General features: G+C 46.5%; 1 protein-coding gene across 6 annotated transcripts in view; it reads right to left on the bottom strand.

Moving 5' to 3' along the window:
- Window positions 1–22,564, bottom strand: part of Cyrib (CYFIP related Rac1 interactor B) — a 126,498-nt gene that overhangs the window by 87,430 nt on the left and 16,504 nt on the right. The gene's annotated exons all lie outside the window — the stretch shown is intronic.

Genomic DNA, 22,564 nt, shown 5'->3' with positions numbered 1-22,564 from the left:
AGAGAAGAAACATGCACAGTGCTCTCAAAGCTCTCACTCTCAGAAATCTCTTAGAGCAAACGCTTATGAATCAAAGAGCGTTTACAGAACACCAGAGTTCAACAACATCCCTCTTAACACACGGCTGGCATTCAGTGTGAAATGGTGGCAGAGGTGCGTCAAGACATACTCATGCCAGATGGAGGTGGAACAGAGTGTCCTTTCCTCTGATCAAATCTTCTGCTGCCTTAGTGTCTTCACTTAGCTTTTCATTGAGTTCTGAAACTACCGGAAGCCACTTAACCCACTTCATTTTATTCACAAAAGGTGTGGGGCTCGGCCTCATTGTCTCCAGAGGCCACTATCTGCTGCTGCCACCTGAGAGCTTTGCCAGCTCTGCCTCTGTTCACATGGAAGGCAAGTGCCTTCCTCTTGTACTTGTTGTACGCCTTAACATTCTGTTTTAAACTCATCACAAGTGGCTTAAAGAAAGAGAAAGCTCAACTGAAAGGCTGTCTAAGCCATGCTCACAGTGCTGTCCTCAAATGTGTATGCACACATGTACATATACAATGAGCACACACCATACCATATCACACACACACATGTACACACCATATACAAGTAGAACTCACACCACACATTCTACACACATCGTATACCTACATACCACACTGCACCATGCACTCTGCACACATACAAGCACAACAGAAACTTAAAACATCACATACCATAACATATCACTCTTATGTACAAATGAAACATATACCACATACACATAAACCACATATGTACAAGTATGTCACACACCATACACACCATGAATACCCATCATACACATTCCACTTAAACATACAACATACATATCACATACAATGCGACACATACCACATACCATATGCACACATACATGCATATCATGCATGCATGTACCACATACATATATCATACTATATACATGCATCATATAGCTCATATACCCTGTATATGTATATCACACAGCAGACAGACATCATGAATAAACCACACATGCAGATATATGTCACACATAATGCACCCATGTCATAGCAAACCACATGTACATAATATACCATAAGCAAATTATACGTGTACATGAGTACTAGACACACAGACATACAACTGCCACTTCTCCCATCCCTTCTTGTTCTGATTCTCTGACCAGATTTTTTGGAACAGAAAACAGGGACAAGTTCCTTGCTTGGGAAACTTTTTAAGGCCTTGCACAAAGTCCCAGAAATGAGAAAGGCTTGGGAACTCCCATGAAAGTCTTGACTTGCTTTGTTTTTAAGAACACTAAGGAAGCTGACAACTGCACAACTTAGATGCAGACCCTGGACTCGTGCCTGGGGAGAAGGCAGGTGGCATCTGAAGACAGGTGACTATTTCTCACTCCCAAGTTTCCTGCAGAGAAAACTTGGGCTACAGCCGCAGACTCACCACAGGCCCCCAGTCACCTGACTTGGGTCAAGGCTCCAGCTCTCTCTGAGCTCCAGCAGCCTGTACAGTGAAGATATACAAGGCCCCCAAGCACCCATGGTGCCAAGTATTGTGGCTTCAGAGTGAGGCCACATACTGAGCCTTCCAGCCACCCAGGGCTCTCAGAGGAGGAGCAAGTGTAGAAGAGAAGCAATTACGAGTGAGCAGGTTAAAATGGCTGGAGGGAACAAGGAGGTGTGGGCAGGCAAGGGTTTCCATTATCTCCGGGCAGATGAAAGCGGTGAGGAGCCAGCAGGGCTTTCCCAAGGAGGTCCTATCCACAGTGACAGTTACAAGACAAGTCCCAGCTATCCAGGGGCAGGAAAGTATCCACTCAGGGTCAATAGCCTATGCAAATCAGACTTGTCTTTAGGCCAACCAAAGACGTAGTTAGTAAGAGGGCTGAGACTAGATATGGAGGGAGTAGCTTACCAGTGGATCCTGCCTGCCCAGGTCTGGGATGGCCCCAGCCAGAGCAAGATCCAGCCAGGTAAGCTACAGGACAAGGAAAGATGCTGTCTCAAAACAAGGTGGTAGTGATGGTATCAAAATGGCTAAACGGGTAAAGATGCTTGCTGCCAAACATGATGATTTGAATTTTATCTCCAGGACTCACATGGTGGAAGAAGAGAACTTTAGTAAGAAAACAATATGGTTCAAGGGGCAAAGGCATTTGTCACACAAGCCTGAAGATCTGAGCTCAATCCTTAGGACCCACATAAAGGTAGGAGACCTGACTCAATGAACTTGTCCTGCGATTTCCACACTTGCACCAAGGCACGTGCCATCTCATCTGTCTCCCTCTCTCTCTGTCTCTCCCCCTCTCTCTGTCTTTGTCTGTGTGTCTGTGTATCTGTGTGTCTGTGTATCGTCTGTCTCTCTCTCATAAGAAAGAGTGCCAGCAGAAGGTTCAGTGGGTTAAGGTGCTTGCCACCAAACCTGACAAGCTGAGTTTTAGGGGGAGAACGACTCCTCTGACCTCTACATATGCGCAACTCCACCCCACACAGACACAGTCTCTTATCAAGCAAGTCACCTACATGATACCTGATCAACACAACAGAGCAAAGTCAGACTAGAAGTTAACCTAGAAAAAACTGGGGCTGAGACATTTCGGGAAACGGTTTGCAGGCCTGCTTCATTCCATAATTATCCTGACTCTCCCCACACCCCCACTCAAGGGGAAACAGACAAAGGAAGAAACAGGTGTTGGGTGTATTCCACATGGCGCCACAAACTCAGCTGCCGAACTCCACAACAGTTGCTTATTGCTGAGAAGTTTAAGGAGGTCTTTTCTTCAGCGAGTGGAATGACTTTGCTAGCCTGTCCAAGGTTTTGATGTGCTGCTGCTGGGTGCCAACCCTGAGCAGGTAAACAGGATCCCAGAGGAGGAAACCCCAGCACCAGATGGCCCTGCAGCTCCCTAGGTGATCTCCACGAGCAGCTGGGCCTGAGAAACACCAGGCAGGCTAACTCATTAGCCCAGAGAAGCCCCTGGGAAATCTTATCTGCAAGTGAAGAACTCTTTGTAATTAAATAAAATAGCAGATGTAAAAGTACCCAGCAGTGCCTGTTACCCAGAAGACAATAAATGTTAATTAAACAAGCAAATATAATTCAAATAATTACTCCTTCCCCTCCGCGAATTCATCTTGGAACTTTATTGGCTTGTTTATCACTTGCTATTTTTCAGTGACCATAATTTATTCTATTCCTGATAATAAAGTTATAAACTTAGACCTATAATCCTGTTTCATTCCAAGAGCCCTGTAAAAGAGTCCCAGCAAACTTCAGTCTCTTTATTCAGTTGGTAAACTTTCCCCAAGAACAGGGCTAATAAATAGTAACTATGCAATAAACATTCACTGCTTAGAATGAAGTCTTCAGATTTATCTTCACTTGTAATTCACCATCGTTTTTCGAAATGCAGCTGAAACACACTCTGCAGGATTAGGGGGATTTGACAATAAAGTAGCAATGATGAAGGAAAGCTAAAAGGCACAAAAAGGGGGGGCTAGAGAGATGGCTCAGAGGTTAAGAGCACTGGCTGCTCTTTCAAAGGTCCTGAGTTCAATTCCCAGCAACCACATGGTGGCTCACAACCATCTATATTAAGATCTGGTGCCCGATTCTGGCATGCATGTGTATATGCTGACAGAACATTGTATACATAATAAATAAATATAAAAAAAAGAAACATTAAAAATTTTTTTAAAAAAAGGCACAAAAAGACCAACTCATGAAAACTGATTATTTTTGAAACTTTGGGGGGGAAACAAAGTCATGGATGTTCAGGCACCTATCTATCCAAGTGGTGTGCAGTTAAAACTGTTCTCTGATTTACCTGGAAACAACATTAAAATTAACTACAAACTGTCTCTCATTCTAACTTTTCCTTTTAGCTTGAATGAGTGGCCTTTACCCTTCAGGTTTGAGAAGCCAAGGAAATCTGTCTTGAGAAAACCAAACAAAGCCAAAAAAACCCAACCAACCAACCAACCAAACAAACAAACAAAAAAACAGGTAGAAGCAATTGCTGAGTCTGAAGGAGGTTTCACTACAGACAGAACATTTCCATATCTTGATGCTCTGCTGGGATGAATTACTCCCATCCTATGTGCCAAGCAGAGGGCACCTTCCTACAGGTCTTCTGAGCTCTACATCACTTCCCTTCCTTGTGCCTCCTCTCCCCCAAAATGGTCACACCGTGCCTTAAATTAGCAAGACTCAAAAGACCCACCCAAACATAAGGGATCGTACAAAATGATGGTATGATCTCTTGAGAAGAACAGAGTGACTCTGACTGTCACTTCCTCAGACGAGATGAGGCCATGGCCACTATACAAGGGTCTCGTGCCCAGGGGAGTATACAGATTGGCTACAACAACACAACGTGACAATGGCTCAAGTAAGAACTCCTGTAGACAGGATCACAGTGGCAGCCCAAACACTCGCCCTCAAAGAGACTGCAACAAGAGTTGTAGACAGTTGTAGAGAATGGATACTTCTAGAGGCTGTCTCAGCTCTTGTCAGCCACCTCACCCCTAATCTTATTGCCATTTTCTATTAGCCCCTACTATCCATCCTGACACTTTTAATTAGATCAAAAGCATCTCAGGGTGGACATCTTATATGAGTAGTCACAGACATACTAATTTTAATTTTTATAATATCAGTGTGTTATATAGCTAGACACATGGACTATCTGAATATCAAAGTTCTAACTCATGTTTCAGTTACTATTCTGGCTAACCAAGCTTAACTAAATTGCTAGTGTGGGCTGGTTGTGAAGAGGCTCACACAAGGGATTCCAATTTGTCTTGACTGCTTTGAATCGAAAAGCTGCACCACAGGCTGGGGAGATGATGGCTCAGTCAGAAAAGGGCTGGCCATGCAAGCATGAGGATCTGAGTTTGATCTCTAGTACACATACACATAAAAAGCTGGGCTCCAAAGGGTCCTGCAGAGACTGATAGTAGGTGCACCAACCAAGGACCACACGTGGAGAAGATGTGGCCAATTGGCAGCTCAGTGTCCATGTGAATCTCTGAGTAAGGGGAGTAGGGGCTGCCTCTATCATGAACTCGGTTGCCTCCTCTTTGATCACTCACCTTGCCAGACCATGTTGGAAGGAGATCCATGCAATCCCAATGAGACTTAACAAGCTATGGGCAGATGGCAATAGTGGAGAATCCCCCCTTTTCAGTGGACTAGGGGAAGCAGTTGGGGGGAAGAGAGAGGGAGGGTGGGACTGGAGGAAGTTGAGGGAGAAGGCTTCAATCGGGATATAAAATGAATAAACTGTGAAGAAAAATAATTAAAATTAAAAGAAAAAAGCTGAGCTCGGCAATGTGCACCTACTATACCTGTGTTAGGGTAGAGGGGAGACAGGAGAACAGGAGAACCTCTGGGCATGCTGGCCAGTCAGTCTAGCTCCAGGTTCAATGGAAGATGCTGTCTCAAAAAATAAGGTGGAGAGCTACTAAGGAAGACATCTCATATCAACTTCTCTCTGTGTGCACACATACACGCACACACACACCCTCAACTGAAGTCTCTTCACATTTAATATTCTCTTACCCTGCAATCTTGTCCACTGAAGACCCTTAGACAATAGCCTCATTGGTAAGGCCAAGAAAATCCTCAATATGCATCTCTCAGAACCAAAAGAAATGGCACCAGGACACTAGGCAGATCTTATTCGAAGACCACACACAGCAACAGGGTCCCTTAATTATGTTTTTCCCTTTCTTCTAAGCACTTGAAAAATGCAAACTTCAATTCATATTTTTTTCGTGAGTCAGCCAGGCATGGTGGCGCAGCGTCCCTCATGTAGGAGGTAGAGGAAGAGGCAGGCAGCTCTCTGTGAGTTTGAGGCCAGCTTCGTCTACATAAGCAAGTTCCAGGCCAGCTAGGGGTACACAGTGAGCCCTTGTTTCAAAACAAAATAAAATAAATGCATTCTCCATAGATTCAGAAGTGACAAAACTGCCTTTAACCCTAAAAATCAGTGGTCCAAAGAGGGAGGCAGCAACTAAACAATAGACACATAACATGTTGGTAAATGTTAAAAATAAATATTTGGAAGTCTTAAGTCAACCATCTGTTTAACCTACTAACATTAATAGTAACTGCATTACAGTAAGGTTTTGCTTTGTTTGTGAGGCTGGGGATTGACCCCATTACCATAAATGCCAGCCAAGCATTGTACCAACAAGCTACACATACCACAGATCTTACAAATGGTCTTATTCAAAAAACCCAACTCAACTTAATGAACACACTGTGGAGGTGAGGAGGAGACAGATAAGGATGGAATCATACCAGTGTATGCCGAATAGACACGGAGAACCATCACAGTCAAAGCCTAATCCTGTGAGATACGCTGTGGAGGAGCCAAGGGCACATACCCCTAGCCAATGTACAAACAGCAGTGGTGTTTCTGAATTAGTGGAGACCTACCTACCAAATATCTTCTTAGTATAAGGATGGGATGCCTTTAAAGATAAATTCCTGCTAACCTGTGTCATTCCCACTTGGCTCTCCCTTCCTTAGCTCCTCCTCCCTTAATGCTGTTGTGGCCTGGTGGCCATGGTGGGAATGGCTATGGGTGATGAGACCTCAGCTGTGAACTTGTCAAGAACAGACTCTCAGGAGGCAGGCTTCACTGAGCAGCTTGTTTAGATGGAAGAAACAAGGGCCATTTAAACCTTTGGGAAGCGAGTAGATGCTTTTGGGGTGAGTGTACACCACTGGCCAAGGCTATGGTGTTAGGAATGCCTTATTTGCATGAGAACGAATTCTAGGTATTTGCTGGACATGACTGTACAAGGAGAGGGTAAGTTTAACCTGAAAGCTGGCCTCAAGGGTGACAGAAGTGGGGGGGGTTGTGAGGCAACATGTACCAGCACATGGGTACATGTTCCCAGAACAGGAAAGGAGGATTCCTACTCCTTGTTGGGGGTTGGACACACCTCTACCTCACTGTTGCACCATGCCGACCAGGCACATACATCTTAATAAAACCACAAAAATACACTACTAAACAAAACTGAACAGAGTTCCATATGGACTAGGGGGCAGTGCTATCCAGAAGTGTGCTAATCAGCGGACCATAAGGCACGGCACTGGGAGGGGACAGTGCCCATTGAAAAGGCCCTCGTACCTGCAGAGGATGCAGCCCTGCTCCCCTTCTGTGTCATAGTGGCCCTTTAGGAGCAGCTGTATACTCTTAGGCCAGTTGTGAATACGGTGCCTCAACAGAAATGGGTATCGGGTCTCAGGAGAAAACAGCAACTGACCCCAATCACCCAGGGAACATTTTAGAACACTGTACCACAGATCTGGGAATCTGGGATGCCTGGGTGAGGGCGCCACACAGGTGGGGCCTCTCCCTCTGAATGCCAATGCCACAGAAACCATTCTTCTCAGCAACTAAGTTGGGGAAAACCTCCAATGTAGAGAAGCACTTTTCAGGAGTCCTCTTGTTAATGGTGTCTCTCTTTCCCAGTGACTTCAGGGACAACAGTCGGATAGCTGCAGATTTAGGGCATAATCTGCATCCTTCTCTTCCACCTTCCAGGCCCCAGAAACCTGTGCTGAGCTAGTAGGGAGAGTTCTTCTTTCCCACCGAGCCCTGAGCATACAGGGTAGGAACTGTGTGGTCTGTGCCCAGCCACTCGGAGTCACAGTAAGTTATTATTGTGGTACGCTCTTGCCTCAGTAAGAAGGAAGCCTGCTCCAGGATGGTATGACTCACCCAAAGCCACATGACAGATGAAAGGGCAGGCAGGGCAGGGACAGGAACCAGCTCAGGGCCACTCTCATCTATACCCCAGGCTGCTGCCCACTGGCCACTCCCTCTCCCAATACCTTTTTATCTCCCTCTTGCAGGCAAGAAGCAGGCTCTGCCAGTCAGTATATAAACCTCACCACATATTCTTAGGACTCTAATTTATTAGGATCCACTCATCTTCAAAAAATGTCTCCAAAGCACCACGTGGGGAGTTTTTGACACAGATGCGGAACCCCACACCCCACGGTTACCACTTAATAGCTGAGTTACTTTAAAATGTTTCTTGATCTCTCTAGGCTCAGTTTCCCCTGCTGTGAAATGGTAATATCTACCATTTGATAAAGATAAATAAGTGGTATCATTCAAAGGGACAGGGGTTGGGTCACAGCCAGTGGGAGCAAGTACTAACAAACAGTAAGTACAACAGGGCCCCTTAACCTCAACCCTAGTGGATAAGGCAAACCTCAGATGGCATGGGATCCTATATACACTCTTTCTTCTATGTACACACTTATGGCAAAGTCTAATCTAGAAATCAGGCACAGCTAAGGATCGGGAACAATACACTTATAATAGACCCTAACAATATGCTGTAGTAAAAGTTATGTGGTCTCCCCATCTTTCTGTGTGTCACACCTTCCACAGGGCAGGTAGCACATACAGTATGGAAGCATTGGATGAAGGGATGACATGCATCTTGGGCAGGGCATGGAGATGCTGAGAACGTTCATCACACTGCTCAGAACACTACATCACTTAAATTTATAAACTGTTCACTCCGAAAACGCTCCACTGATATTTTCAGATATGGTGACTGAAATGGTGCCTCTCCTCTGTGGCTCACAGAGTGAAACCGTCCGTCCTCATTGCCTGGTTCTTTGCTCTGGAGCCTGGCCACACAGATGCTTGTTTTCTCCCTTGTCTTATCCTTCGACACCCCATCCCCCAGGCAAGTTGACCCTTGCCTCTCTCCCAGCTTTTTTCTTGGGTGCCTAGTCCCTCCACTGGCAATTGATGACCAACGATACAACCAGAGGCACCGCATATCCTCCCAGTGCCCAGAACTAATGAGAAGTATCCATTTTCATTCTCCACTCAAAGACTTTCATAATTAATGTCAAATATTTATTCATTGTCCAAAGCCCATAAAACTGAACTGGGCAGGGTAAGGGGTGGGTGACACACAAAACAAATGGATGCAAATAAAGCATGGATGGCTAGCATGGCCTGGGATCACCTGAGAGGGGAAGGCAGTAGATACTGAACAGGGCTGAGAGACTGAGGAAGCAACCCACTGCCACAGCAATTACCTCCTGACATCCTCAAGGACCTCCCTGGTCCACCCCACCTACAGAAGGTCCATTCTGCAAAAGGCCCCTTGGAAGTCCTTGAGGGTTTGTGGTGTGGTGTAGGGGAGGGAAAAAGCATTTTCTTCAAGCCACATGGTAATCTCTGACTAGCAGGAAGCGCTACCCTCTATTGCTCACCAGCACTGGCCTGCTTCCAGACCAGCTGGGAAGGAAACACTGCCTGCAGAGCCCTCCCTACTTGCCCATATGCCCTCACACTTCCCAGCATTCAGTAAGGAAAACCCACAGGCTGGGGCGGTACTCTGGTTTTTGCCTATTTCTTACTCCTTCTTTCCTTTCCTCTTCTCTCCTCTTCTCTCTTCTCGTCTCCTCTCTTGACCTCTCCTCTCTTTCCCTCCCCTCCCCTTCTCCTTTCTTCTCCTTTCCTCTCTTGTCCTCTCCTCTCCCCTCTTCTCCCCCCTCCTCACCCCTCCTGTCTCTGTCTCTTTCTCTCTCTCTCTCTTCCAGCTGCCATGAAGCAGGTTAGTACATACAGCATAGATATGTAGACAAGAGAACTGATGTCCATTATAGGGACAGTGTTAACCTTCCTGGTCATTACTACGGATCATGAATAAGGAACATGATATGAAGAGTGCAGAAGAGCTCAAGGAGGCTTCAGAAAAAGGTGAAAGAGGGAGAGAGAAGAAGAAGAAGAAGAAGAAGAAGAAGAAGAAGAAGAAGAAGAAGAAGAAGAGAGAGAAAGGAGAAAAAAATGATAAATTATATAGTATTGACTCCAAGTGCAGGCTATGGAAGCAGCCACACCTCCCTCCCTCTCTCTCTCTCCCTTCAGCTACTCATTGGAAGTACAAATTACCAATGTAGCAGAAACCTCAGTGGCCGGGAATGGACAGAGGGCCAGGGCCTGCGATGCCCTGCCATGTCCTGCTGTACATAGCTGCTGTCTTGCCTGACAGCCCCATGCCCCTCTGGGAATGCACCCATGTTTCCTATGGGACACCCTATCTTTCCACGTGTTCCCTGAGGTAGCATGTAACCTAAGAGAAGGCTGTCAAAGCATGGAAACTTCCAGAACCAATGGGTGGTTCAAGAACAGACTAAGATTCTAGCTGGTCAATAAATACTTTCCCTATCATTTGATTAAAGCTGCTGAGAGGGAGGTGCCTATTCCTGAGGATTACTCAGGAAGAGACTGAGTTTGTGTTCAAGCTGCTGTAGCTTCTTGCCACCTGGAAGAGACTACATGACAGACAGTAGACCAACCTCAGCGAAAGGGCCGCCAGAGCAGCCCCACACAATCAGGTCATTGCTTGCACATAATTCTCTTTAGAGCTAGCTAAGTTGGGATAATATATTTGTAATACAGAGAGCAACTGGTTCTGTGTTCAGTGGGTGACAGGCTGCTGCTGCTACCTGGCCCCACTTCCGGTCCTGGCCCTACATCTGGTCTGACTTGTGGCTTACAAGGAAGGTGGGGCCCTGAACATCTCATCTTTTACTATGGACCCAACTTTCATTTTTTGTGCTCCTCCAGCAAATCCTGCAATGGCTGGTGCTACTTACAGACTGTGACTCAAGGTCCTTTAACATGGCCTGCAAAACCACCATGGAACACCCCTCTTGCTCGGCCCAGTAGCTCAGGCCACAAGCCAAACATTCTCCCAGCTCTGGGAGGTCCTTCCCCTCCAGGCATGTCATGTGTCACCTGGAAGGAAGAAGGTTTTCAAGATTCTCATTCATGACATAAGCCCTTGAGGACAAAGGTCAATCCCTCAGGTTCTACATCTCTCTTCTTGGGTTAAAGCTCCAAGTTCTCACATGGCTGAAGTCCACTTTTTAAGGACCTCCTACTACCCCCCCCCCTCTATGTGCCTCAGGGCCTCCAGATCTTGCCAACACCTAGCTCACTCAGAAAAGGTCCTGGGTTCAATAACCTTTGTCATGTAAATTACAGCAAAAAAAATGTTTTTACTATTGTAATTGAAAAAAACAGTCCACTGTTTACATTTCAGTCAGAGTCCTTAAGACAGAGCCTATGAAGGGCAGTAGGGACCTGCACCTCACCTGGGCAGTGAGCTGATCCTGGTGGCAGAGATGTGGTTGAGCGCACCTGAGGACAGGAGAGCAAGAGAGCTAACCCTGACCTTGCCATCTGCAGCACTGGGTAAGCTAGCTGGGCAGTGCTGGAGAGCCTGCCCTCGTGGTGCAGGTGCAAAAGAGCTGGCAGGCTGACCAACTCAGCTACCTCCCAGGCCCACATCCAGGACTTTGAGTTGCTCCACCCCAACATTTACCCCATCTATGATCTGCTGGAGTGTGTGAAAGGGCCTGGTCCTGCAGATCCAAGGCTGCAGGATCTCCATGACACAGGACAACAACAGGATATCAGAGAGGAAGCCCTGTGAGTATCCAGTATTGACAGCGTAGCAGAAGCCAGAGGCCTAGAAACAGGCCAAGGACTCACTGCAATAAACATTTGCAAGTAAAGATCCGTGACACACTGCAACTTCCACAACAAGATTTGTTTTATTTTGGCAGGAGGTTGCAAGGGCAGAGGGCAGTTACAAAGAGACAGGGAGATGAGAGGGACTGGGGTGCATGACCTGAAATTCACGAAGAATCAATAAAAGTTTTTTAAAAGCCTATGAGTACAACTTCTCTTACGGTTACCCAATTTGACCCCAATCATATATTTTATTGATTCGATTTGTGATTCCTGTTTTATGTTCTTATGATGGCTTATGATAGATTTTTTTTCAGGATCAGTTTTAATTTCTCCTTTTGAAATAACTGGGTAAGTAAATTTGAAGCAAAACGTTTTTTTTTAATTAAAAAAAAAACTTATCTTGACACTGAACAGAGACAACACTGACATTGCTACATTCCAGGAGTTAATTGCAACGGCCTTCAGTATGTGGTACAAACACCCCTGCTATCAGGGCTTCTTGTACCCAAGTCTGGCTTCACTGTTAAGGATGCCCTCGAGTGCTGGTGTTGTCAAGTGCACACCACCACATCTGTTTTATGCAGGTGCTGGAGATAGGATCCAGGGCTATGTGTGTTAGGCAAGCATTCTACTGAGGCACATCCTCAGCCCCAAACTTTCCCACTTACAGAAGTCAAAGCTGAAATACCAAGTGCTGACGTCACCTCCGACATCACCTCCATAGGCAGAGGCCCTAGTCTGCCTTTCCATCTAACACCTAGAAATGACTGTACTTCATTTTGCTGTATTTAAACTAGAACACTAACTCATTCGGAACTATAAGGCACACAGAGGCTCACTGTGTCTTATCTCTGGGCTGCATCTCACCACGGGGCTCTGGAGCATGGCATCTGTTTACGGGAGAGTGATAGTGACCTGGCAGGCCTTGGGCTTCATGTGCTTTCTTCACACTCTCTGCTTTATGGGTAAACAGCCCGATTCAGGCAGCTGTGTGTGTTGCGGGGGAGGGAGGGTTTTGTAACCCAGCAAGTTGCCACACTCTGGGTCACTCCGTCTGATATCTCACCAGTCAACCCAAGAGCATCTTGTAAGGTCATGGAGGCTCCAGACAGCCAAGAGTGTGAATGTCCACTGTTCCTTCACTCACTGCACATGGAAAGGCCAAGGCTATTACCTGGTTAGTGAGGACAACCCTGTCCACTGAAGAGGTAGGGATTTCCACAGAACAGAGTTAAAAAGAAGCCAAACAGCTGTGCATGGTGGTTCATAGCAGTAATTCCAGGACTCAAGACAGAGGCAGGAGATTAGGATCAGAACCACCCTCAACTACATGGCAAGTTTCGAGAGGCCAGCCTGGACTACCTGAGACCCTATGTCAAAATAAAACCATCTATTGTCAGTTAATGTCTATGAAATGCACAAAAGGTGATGCAGCAGAAACTCAGAGTAGGTGAGTGGTGACTCCCTAGTTACCTCAGGCTGAGGGAGAAGATGGGAAGAGGCACTGGGCACAGATGGGCATACATCGAAATGGGTTGTGGAAAATGCTCTGAAATAGTATAATGGGCCTGTTGCATCAACCATAAGATGACAAAATATCACCAAATGGGCAGGCTCTATACTACACAAAATAGTCCTTCCTAAAGCTGCTGAAGCCAAGTATCAAAGATTATTACTTCAATTAGCTGAAATCAAAGTTCCAACAGACCACAATCTCTAGAGGCTGGGTGATGGGACTAACCTCTCCCTTGCCTGCTCTAGCTTCTGGCAGACTGCAGCTCCTGGAGACAGCATCCTTTGCTCCCTCCTCCCTCACCTCTGGCTACATACGCACATGGTCTATGACCCTGACCCCGGCGTCATCTCCTTAGTACTCTTGTGATTACCAGGGTCCACAGAATAAATGAATCAGCATCCTTTACTCAGTCACATCAGAGAAGCCCCTGTAGCCATGTGAATAACCAGAGTCACATGGTTCTGAGGATGAAGATAAGGACAACTTAGGGCCACTATTCTGTCTACATTCACCATAATAAAGCTTCCATAAAACCAGAGGCAAAGCTCACATACAGCACGCCTGCATGGATCCTACCAGCAAGGAGGCCTAGGGTGAAGGGGGCTATCCCAAGGATGAATGACCCAAGGCTGGCCTCTTCACTTAGGCTTCTAAATCCATGGGGAAGCCAACTGGGGAAAGGAAGATGATTCACACCAGGAGAACCTGGGGATCTGGTGCTATGTCGTTAGCTAGGGAGAGGAAGAGAGGAAGGGCTTGGAGTCTTGGCTGATTTAAAATCCCCTCTCACATGTACATACACACACATGATCCATCCTAAAAAGAAGAGAAGTTTTAGGCTTACATGGATCTAAATCTCTCAGTGGTCTGAAATTCCATCTCATTTGTTACTTTAAAGAATTCAATCTAAGTGTGTCAGAAACATGTGATTTTTGCAAACACCTCAATCAATTTGTAAGAGCCATGCCATGCTTTCTCAACAGGACTTTCAGCGGACAGCAGGCTCTGGGCCAGCTGCCTCATCAGTGCAGGAGAGTGAGAGAAAAAACTCACTCCCTGTCTCCATGGCACCTTCTGGAGGAAGTGATGCCAGGCCATGGACCTGCTGCCCCTCAAAGCACCTGTTTCTGTGGTCTACAGTCTACTAGTGTCCAACACAAAGCAAGTTGTCCCAAGACTGTATCTAAAGATTGATCATGCAATTTCACAAAAAAAATTTTTTTTTGTTTTTTTGTTTGTTTGTTTGCTTATTTTTAAGATGGGATCTTGGGAGCTGGAGAGATAGCTCAGCGGTTAAGAGCACTGGCTGCTGTTCCAGAGGACCCAGGTTTAGTTTCCTGTACCCACATGGCATCCCACACCTGTCTGTAACTCCAGTCCCAGGACTTCGGACATCCTCACACAGATATACATGCAGGCAAAACACCAATGACCATAAAATAATTTAAAAAAAGACAGGATCTAATGGTGGCCCTGGCTGACCTGAACTCTCAATATAAACCCGAGTAGCCTTTCAACCAGAGTCAGCCTACCTCTGCCTTCCCAATGCTGGGATCCACAGTGTGTGACACCATGCCCAGCTATATACAGTATATATAGCATGTGACTATGCGCATGCATACGTGAACAGACTCAGAATGCATTGCTTGGATAGTGGGGTGCATGCCTTTAATCTCAGCACTTGGGAGGAAGAGGCAGGTGGTTCTTTGTGAGCTCAAAGCCAGCCTAGTCTACAGAGTAAGTTCCAGAACAGCCAGGGTTACATAAGGAGACCCTGTGTCTCAAAAACAAAATGAAACAAACAAACAAAACACCAAGGTAGGGAGGTGAAATCAAAACTCAAGAGGCAACCAGTCTCCCTAAGCTTCAGCTTCAGTGTCCACCTCTGCTCAATAAACAGTGGTCACTCAGGACGTGGCAAGAGAATCTGATATTCAAGATCTTTCCCAGCTATACAGGGAGTGCAAACCAGCCAGGAATACATGAGAACCAGTCTTTAAAAAAAAAGGTTTTTTTTTAAAGATTTGATCTACAAGAAAGCCTATCAGAAACAGAAGAAGGAAATGGGGAAAGAAGCAGAGAGGTGCACTTGATGCCAGGCAGCGGCTGACCAGCAGGACACAGAAGGAAGCAGTGACCTGCACGCAGCCAGTGAGGAAGAGCAGAAGTACCCAGGGAAGCAGGCTGGGCTGCAGAATCCTTCTTGATGTTTTAAAGGTAACAGGGAGCCACCTAGGACTTTAGGTCAAGGGAAAGCAAGAGCTGACTGGCCCTTTTAAAAGATCTGATGCTGGACAAGAGAGATGGCTCAATGGTTAGAGGACTGGGTGTTCTTCAGAGTACCCTGATTCAATTCCCAGAACCCATATGGTGGCTCACAACCGTCTGTAACTCCAGTTCCAGGAGATCTGACATCCTCTTCTGGCCTCCAAAGGCACCAGGAAGGCATGTGGTATATATTCATACATAGAAAATACAGGGAGAGCATGGTGGTACATAGGTGCATGCCTTAATCCTAGCACTTAGGAGGCAGAGGAAGGCAGATTTCTCAATTCAAGGCTAATCTATTCTAAATAGTAAGTTGCAGGACAGTAAGGGTTACAGAGTAAAATTCTATGCCAAAAATAAAACAAATTACAAATAAAAGCTCTGATGAAATCTGAAGAATGAATGAGCTGGCTGCAGGAAATGTCCCTTGGGCATCTATCTGAGTTAGAGCCACCTTCCCATCCCCTTGTGCATAGAAGCAGGAAGCTTCCAAGGCTGGGTGTCTGTCACTCACTCCATATGTCATGAGTGCAATATAACCACCCATGCTGTGAGAAATGCAGGAGGCAGGGTCGAGGACACCTGGCCTGTCCTTCCACAGCCTAAACTCCCCACATCCAAGACCAGCTAGCCGTGCACACAAAAACTATGGAAGTCAAAAGAGGCAGAGCTCCAAAGCCCTCCACTGCCCACTAGTAGTCAGCGTTTAGAGCTTTATCAGCATTTAGAGCTTCTCTCCAAAACAAAATCACAGCCGTTTATAAGAAAGCACTTGTGAGGACTATAAAGGGAAGAAGAAAATGTCAGGGAAGTGAAGGGGAAGAAAGCAAACAGAACCTGAAAGTGCCTGTGACAGAATCCAAATGGGGCCCTGAGCTTCCTGAAAGCCAAAGCGAAAAGAGATTACAAGTAAGAAGAAAGGACAAACTCTCCTCTATGGCCACAGCATCCATCCCCTTGCTGTCGGGAATGATGAAATTGAATCTTCTCTGGGCATGCACGGCCACAACGTGCAGACAGGTGGACAGGCCCCTTAATGCACTCCACTGAGAATGCAGTATCATTCTCCCAAGTGCCTGTATCTGGTTCCAGGTCTTCAGTGTCCCTCCTTGACAACATTACTGGGCCATAAGTTCTGGTGACTGCAGGACCCCCAACACCATAGTTCAAGTGAATGCTTGCCTTCTAAGTACAACTTCACTGTCTTACTACAAGCCACAGAGTGTCAGGGTACTGCCTGTAACCTAACTTTCATATCACTGCAGAGGTAGCATTTATGAACCTGACTGCATCACCGTTTAGTACACAGTCCTCCCTAGAGCAACCTTATTCCACCCTCTCCCACTGGCAGGCAGCCATGTGAAAGTTCACAAGGGACTGGCATGTCTTCCTTAGCCCCTGTCCCTTGCAAGGTGTTTAGTTCTGATCAGCCGATGAACAGTTTAAGGAAAAGAGCACACAGGCCAAAGTCAATCAGCGTAAATTCTCATCCACTTGGACATAAGCTGGTCCAAGGACAATGAGAAAAAGAAATAGACCTGAAGCCTGGAACTGCCACAGCCATTTTATCAGTATAAGGTAGGTAGCCTGAAAATGGAGCTTACACAAGAAGGAACAGCTGAGAAGAGAGCAGAGAAATGAAGCAGACCCACATCAAACCAACCGCAGTATGCTCTTGGCCATTTGCATTGAGTGTCCTCACTTATTCCCTATTCTGAGTTCCAGCAGAAGTACCTAATATCAAAGGAGTATGAGCCACTTGGCACAGTATGAGGCTGAGCATGGGTCAGCTAGAGCTCACTGACCAAATCAGACAATATCTGAAAAGCTCCCACAACAATTGCAGATTGTCTATGGATACTCAGGCACCACAGTGGTGGTGTAAGCACAGCAGAGCCCCCAAACAGAGTCTGTCTTTACTGAGAGAAGAGTCTGCAACCCCTAAAATGGACATTATCATTCTTGGCTTCTGCCTTCCTTTCTCCCTGGTTCACAGGCTTCCTGCAGGAACACTGGCCTCATATCCATCCACCTGCCCAGTTTACTCCCTTCATCCTGCCATACCTGGCTCAGGTAGCTAATTCTTGCAGGGTTCCTGGGAGGAACCACAACACCCCAAATAAGCTCTAATATGGCACCACATGCCTTTCTGGGTAAAGTGTCCTGGGAGGAACCACAACACCCCAAATAAGCTCTAATATGGCACCACATGCCTTTCTGGGTAAAGTGTCCTGGGAGGAACCACAACACCCCAAATAAGCTCTAATATGGCACCACATGCCTTTCTGGGTAAAGTGTCCTGGGAGGAACCACAACACCCCAAATAAGCTCTAATATGGCACCACATGCCTTTCTGGGTAAAGTGTCCTGGGAGGAACCACAACACCCCAAATAAGCTCTAATATGGCACCACATGCCTTTCTGCCCCATCAGGAACACAAGGGCAGACAGCAGAAGCCAGCCAGGACCACTGTATATGAGTTTGCTGTTTAGACAATGAGAAATCACCCGAATCCATAGGCCATCTGGAAAAAAGCAATTGAAAAATGAGCAAGAGAGACTGAACAAAAGGAGAGTGAGGCTTCAGCCTAGGACAGAACCATGGGCTCTTGACATGATCACCTCCATGTGGTCCTACTCAGTCTCATAGCCCAGAGGCTGCTGAGAAAAAAAAAAAAAGGTTCCGGTCTATCTCAGCTGCCTGCTGGGAAGCAGCTAGACTTATACATAGACACTCTATGCCCCCAATATAGAAGTGTTCACGGGACGCCCTAACCCTCCAAACTTAAAGTCAGTAAACACAGAGCTATGAGCCCCAGGTCACTGCTGACAGGGAAGGGAGTAAGAGGGAGGCCTCTGTGTGTCTACACCACCCAGAGCACAGTGTTGACAGAGGAAGTATTTCTCCACCACTCACCACAGAGACCAAGAATGAAGCTGAATTTGAAGCAATGGCTTTTTCAAAACATTTCAAGTGGTACGGAAAGGTCACTTTCAGAGAGAGCCTCTCCCCTGACCTCCAAGCTATTCAAGGGAAGCTCCTTTCTGGAGAACTTAACTGCCATTATTTACAGTTCATTCATGTATTCATCCATCCTTTCCTTCCTTCTGAAAATGATGCAGGTGTATCAGGCTCTCAGGCTGGAGACTAGGATTTCAAAGAAGAACTGAGTGCCATGCCCAACCTCCAGCCTTTTCCTGGTTGCAGAAGGGCTGAGACGAGGTTTCCTTTGCACAGGTGGTGATTGCAATGAGAGTTAGAGGCCATCACCCCACTTCTCTGGACTCACATCCCAAAGAGTTACCTCCTTATCAGTTACCAGCCCCAGGACAAGGCTAGGTAGCTATATAAGAGATCCTCACAGGAAAGGTTGATGACTGGGTTGGCTATGAATGCCAAGTCCTAGGCATTCTCTGAGCCCAAGATTGGGGTTGGGGAGGGAGCTCCTGAAGTAGAAAGTGTCCCAATACTCAGTCTGGGGCAGACCCTGGTCCTGGCCTCGGCTAGTTCTCAGGAAATGAGATACAGCATGTATCTGGTGGTGCTTCCACAGCCATCAGACTTATGCTGCTATGGCACCACGCCTTCCTGTTTATAGAACACTACATCTACTTTTGCCTGCACCTCGGAGGCACTTTGCTAAAATTGTTTAAAGCTAGCAATAGATGACATAGATGATGCTGTTAACACCACTTACTGGCAGTCCTCCTTAATAATATTCCCCTTTGCTCCCAGACACAATGCCCTCCAGCCCTCCCCAGACTACAGGATCCCTACCGTTGCCCTCCATCTTTCCACTGAAGCACCCTGGTTTGAATGAAGCACTCATTTGTCTGCATCAGACACTGGTCTATTTCTGGGGCCTAATGCAGTGACATAGTCACAGCGGGAGCACATGGGGGACCATGAGAATCAGAAACCAAGCAGGAAAGGACAGACAGGCAGGCAGACGCTGAAGGTACAGCCCTGATGCTTTGGTTTCCTCTCTCCCTCAGATTACAGAACAGGAAATATGTCTCAGCTTAGACGATTTACTCAAGATGTTTCTGTTAGCAAAACACTTGGCTGAGGCTCTAGTCTCAGTCTCTAGATTAACTCTCCTTCTAGCCAGCACTGAAGGTCCCTTCCCCCAGGGATCAAGGCAGTCCATCTTCTTTCTGTGATCAATATACACCCTGCACCCTTCCCTGGAATGCTTTATAATGAAAAAAAAAAAAAAAAAAAGGTGCAAAAAGTGCTATGTTTGGTGGCATGCCTGCTATTCTAGCATTGGCAGACTGAGGTAGAAGGATCATGAGTTTGAGCTTGATCCCTGGAACCCATGATAAAGAGAACCAACTCCCATCGGTTGTCTTCCCACCTCTACAGGCATAAACATGCAGACATATCATACACACACACACACACACACACACACACCATAAAATAAATGTTTAAAAAATTTAACTGTGTTAGGGTAGATCAAGGGGAAGGAGAAGGTAAAAAAGGGAAGGTACAGGGATCAGAGCGATTGACAGTATGTTTGTCAACTGGGCCACTGAAATCGCTCCGCAGGAAAAGGCACTTGTACAAGCCTGGCTCTTGAGTTCCATCCCAGAACCAAGGTGATGGAAGGCAGAAGGAAAGAACTGACTCCACAAATTGTCCTCTGTCTTCCATGTTCACCCTGTGGCATATGTGCCTGGCCCCCACATACTATATATATATATGTGTGTGTGTAAATATACATATACACATACTATAGTAAAAACATTTTAAACTTCCTAGGTGGTGGTGGCAGCACACTCCTTTGATCCCAGCTCTCAAGAGGCAGAGGTAGGCAGATCTCTGTGAGTTCAAGGCCAGCCTGGTCTATAGTGTGAGTTCTGGGACAGCCAGGGCTACATATAGAAACCCTAACTTAAATAAACTTTTCAAAATTAATGCTGATGGACAAATGGACAGAGCCCGGAGCCTGCCAAGTGAATTAATTACTTAAGATGCATCTTCAGCTGACACAGGCACACAGCCTGTGGAGAAGGTAGACTGCACACCCTTTACTCCAGGCCACTGGAATCCCCACTGTGGGTGGGGCTCTTGTCACCCAAGAAGAGAAATGGTGCCAACTTCCTTTTTGGCTGCTGCAGGCTTCCTAATTAAAGTTGGAGATGTGTTTATTCAGGGTTGATAAACACAGACCCACAAAAAAAAAAAAAGTGTTTAAGAGAAAGCAGATGAAATGTAGGGCAGAGCTAGCTAATAAAATCAGGAGATGCTATGAATTTTCAATTGTGACAGCATAGCTTGCAAGAGGCCGAGGCCCAGACGTGAATGTGGTGCCATGTTGCCAAGATAGATGCAAACCATCACTTCCTGCAAATTAATTGCTCCCTGGCAGGAGATGTGTACAAAGTTCCTCTGTTCTGGGCCAAGAGAATGATGCAGCCAACATGGCTTCCTTCTCCTGTCCGCCTGCCACCAGGTGGTCCCAAGCATGCCAAGGCAGCGCTTCAAACTTCTATAGATCCGCCTAGGGAGAAGGAACTCATGTTAGGACCCCTAAAGATGATGTCAATGGAAGAGTCCAGAAGCTGAGGTCACTCCATCTCCACTAACCAAAAGGGTCCCTGTCCTAGGTACCAGCTGCCTCCCACACTCTAGGTTTTTCCTTATCCCACGCTGGGACAGCATGGAGCTCTACTGTTCTGAAACATGTGAATGCAGCCTAGATTGGAATGAATGGCCAAGAAGTCTAGGAGCCAGGAGGCTGAAGGATTCCCCAAGGACAGGATGGCTTCCCAGACATCAAAGGAGGCCTGGGAGGGGTGGCGCCCAGGGCCAGCCTTAATGAAACCGTAATGAACAAGTTTCCACAAATAAAGACAACAATGAGAGGGCAAGCAGAAGGCCCAGAAACAATCAATGCCTTTGATTAAGCAATGATGAAATCCCCCATCAGGGCTTTCATCCCACTCCCGAGGGCTTTCCTTTGCTCTGCAGTGTTTTCAAAGAAAACCATCTTGAATATACATTACTCCCCCAGCCACTGAGCACAGGGCTTAGCTCTGCTGCTGCCTCCCAGCCTCAGGCCAGACAGCAGTGTCCCAGATGGCCTCTCACGCCAGACAAGAGCCACCCCAAGATGCTCAGTGAGCATGCGGTCTCATTTCTGTACAAGACCATCTTTCTCATCAGCCCAACCACTGGTCCAACTCTGTTGGGACCCCCTCCCTATACACTTCATGGAACTTTCGGGCAATTTTCTGGGGTTTAACTCCACACTGAAGTAGCTCGCCATTCTGGCTTCTGATCAACTACTGAAGGACTGCCACAACAAAGCTAACAAGATCCACCTGTAACTCCATCCTGCCTTCTATGCTCGAACCTGCTGTTCTCACAGTTCCTGGACTGACCTTCCATGTCAGTCCAAACTATCCCTTTCTTCAGCATCCACCCCGCCCCCCCCCACTCCCAAATACTCCATGTAGTTTGGTTCCACAGTTACTGGGTGACCTTGGCAAACCCTGGGCATGACTAGAAGTACACAGAGGAGGTTCATCTGTGTCTGGCTACATACCCTAATGGGCAATTTTCATACGAGTTCCTGCTCACGGCTGTATTTTAAAATTTGTACTATAAAATATCTTAGATATTAAAAAAAAATGTGTAAGAATGCCACCTCTTATATCCACTGCCAGCTTAAGTTAAAAACAAAAAACAAAACAACAACAACAAAAATAACACAAATAAGTTCCCAGGTAGCCAAATTGTAACCTTCTTTCTCTCCACCCCACCTTTCTCTACCCTCATGTAGCATCTACCATGGCCCCTGCGTTTCTTTTTATTTCAGTTGTACACAAGCAAGGTTTGGAGTGAAACTCAGTTAGCAGAATGCTTGCCTAGCACGCACAAATCCCTGGATCTGATCTCTAAAACCCTACAAAGCAATGCTGGTTACATATCCCAGTGCTAGGATAAAACAGCCAGACAAAAACAACTTGAAGGACTTGACTTTGGCTCAAGGTTCAGGTGTTCAGGCCATCATGGCAGGCGGAGAGAGTCTCAATGGCAAGAGCATGAGGCTGGTCCCAACACATATGCAGCCAGAATGAATGATGGCTCATGACAGCAAGCTTGTTCCTTTTTATCTGTCATCCCCAAGCCTAGGGGATGAAGATGCCTACTTTTTGGGTAGGGCTTCCCACTTCAAGTGTCCAAAGGCTTGTTTCCTAGGTGATGCCTGTTCCTGTCAAGTTTACAGTCAATAGGA

The sequence above is a fragment of the Meriones unguiculatus genome, chromosome 8 (assembly GCF_030254825.1).
Source record: "Meriones unguiculatus strain TT.TT164.6M chromosome 8, Bangor_MerUng_6.1, whole genome shotgun sequence".
Classification (NCBI taxonomy): Eukaryota; Metazoa; Chordata; class Mammalia; order Rodentia; family Muridae; genus Meriones; species Meriones unguiculatus.
Note: the sequence above shows the minus strand (reverse complement) of the source record. Positions and strands in the feature narration are given on the sequence as shown.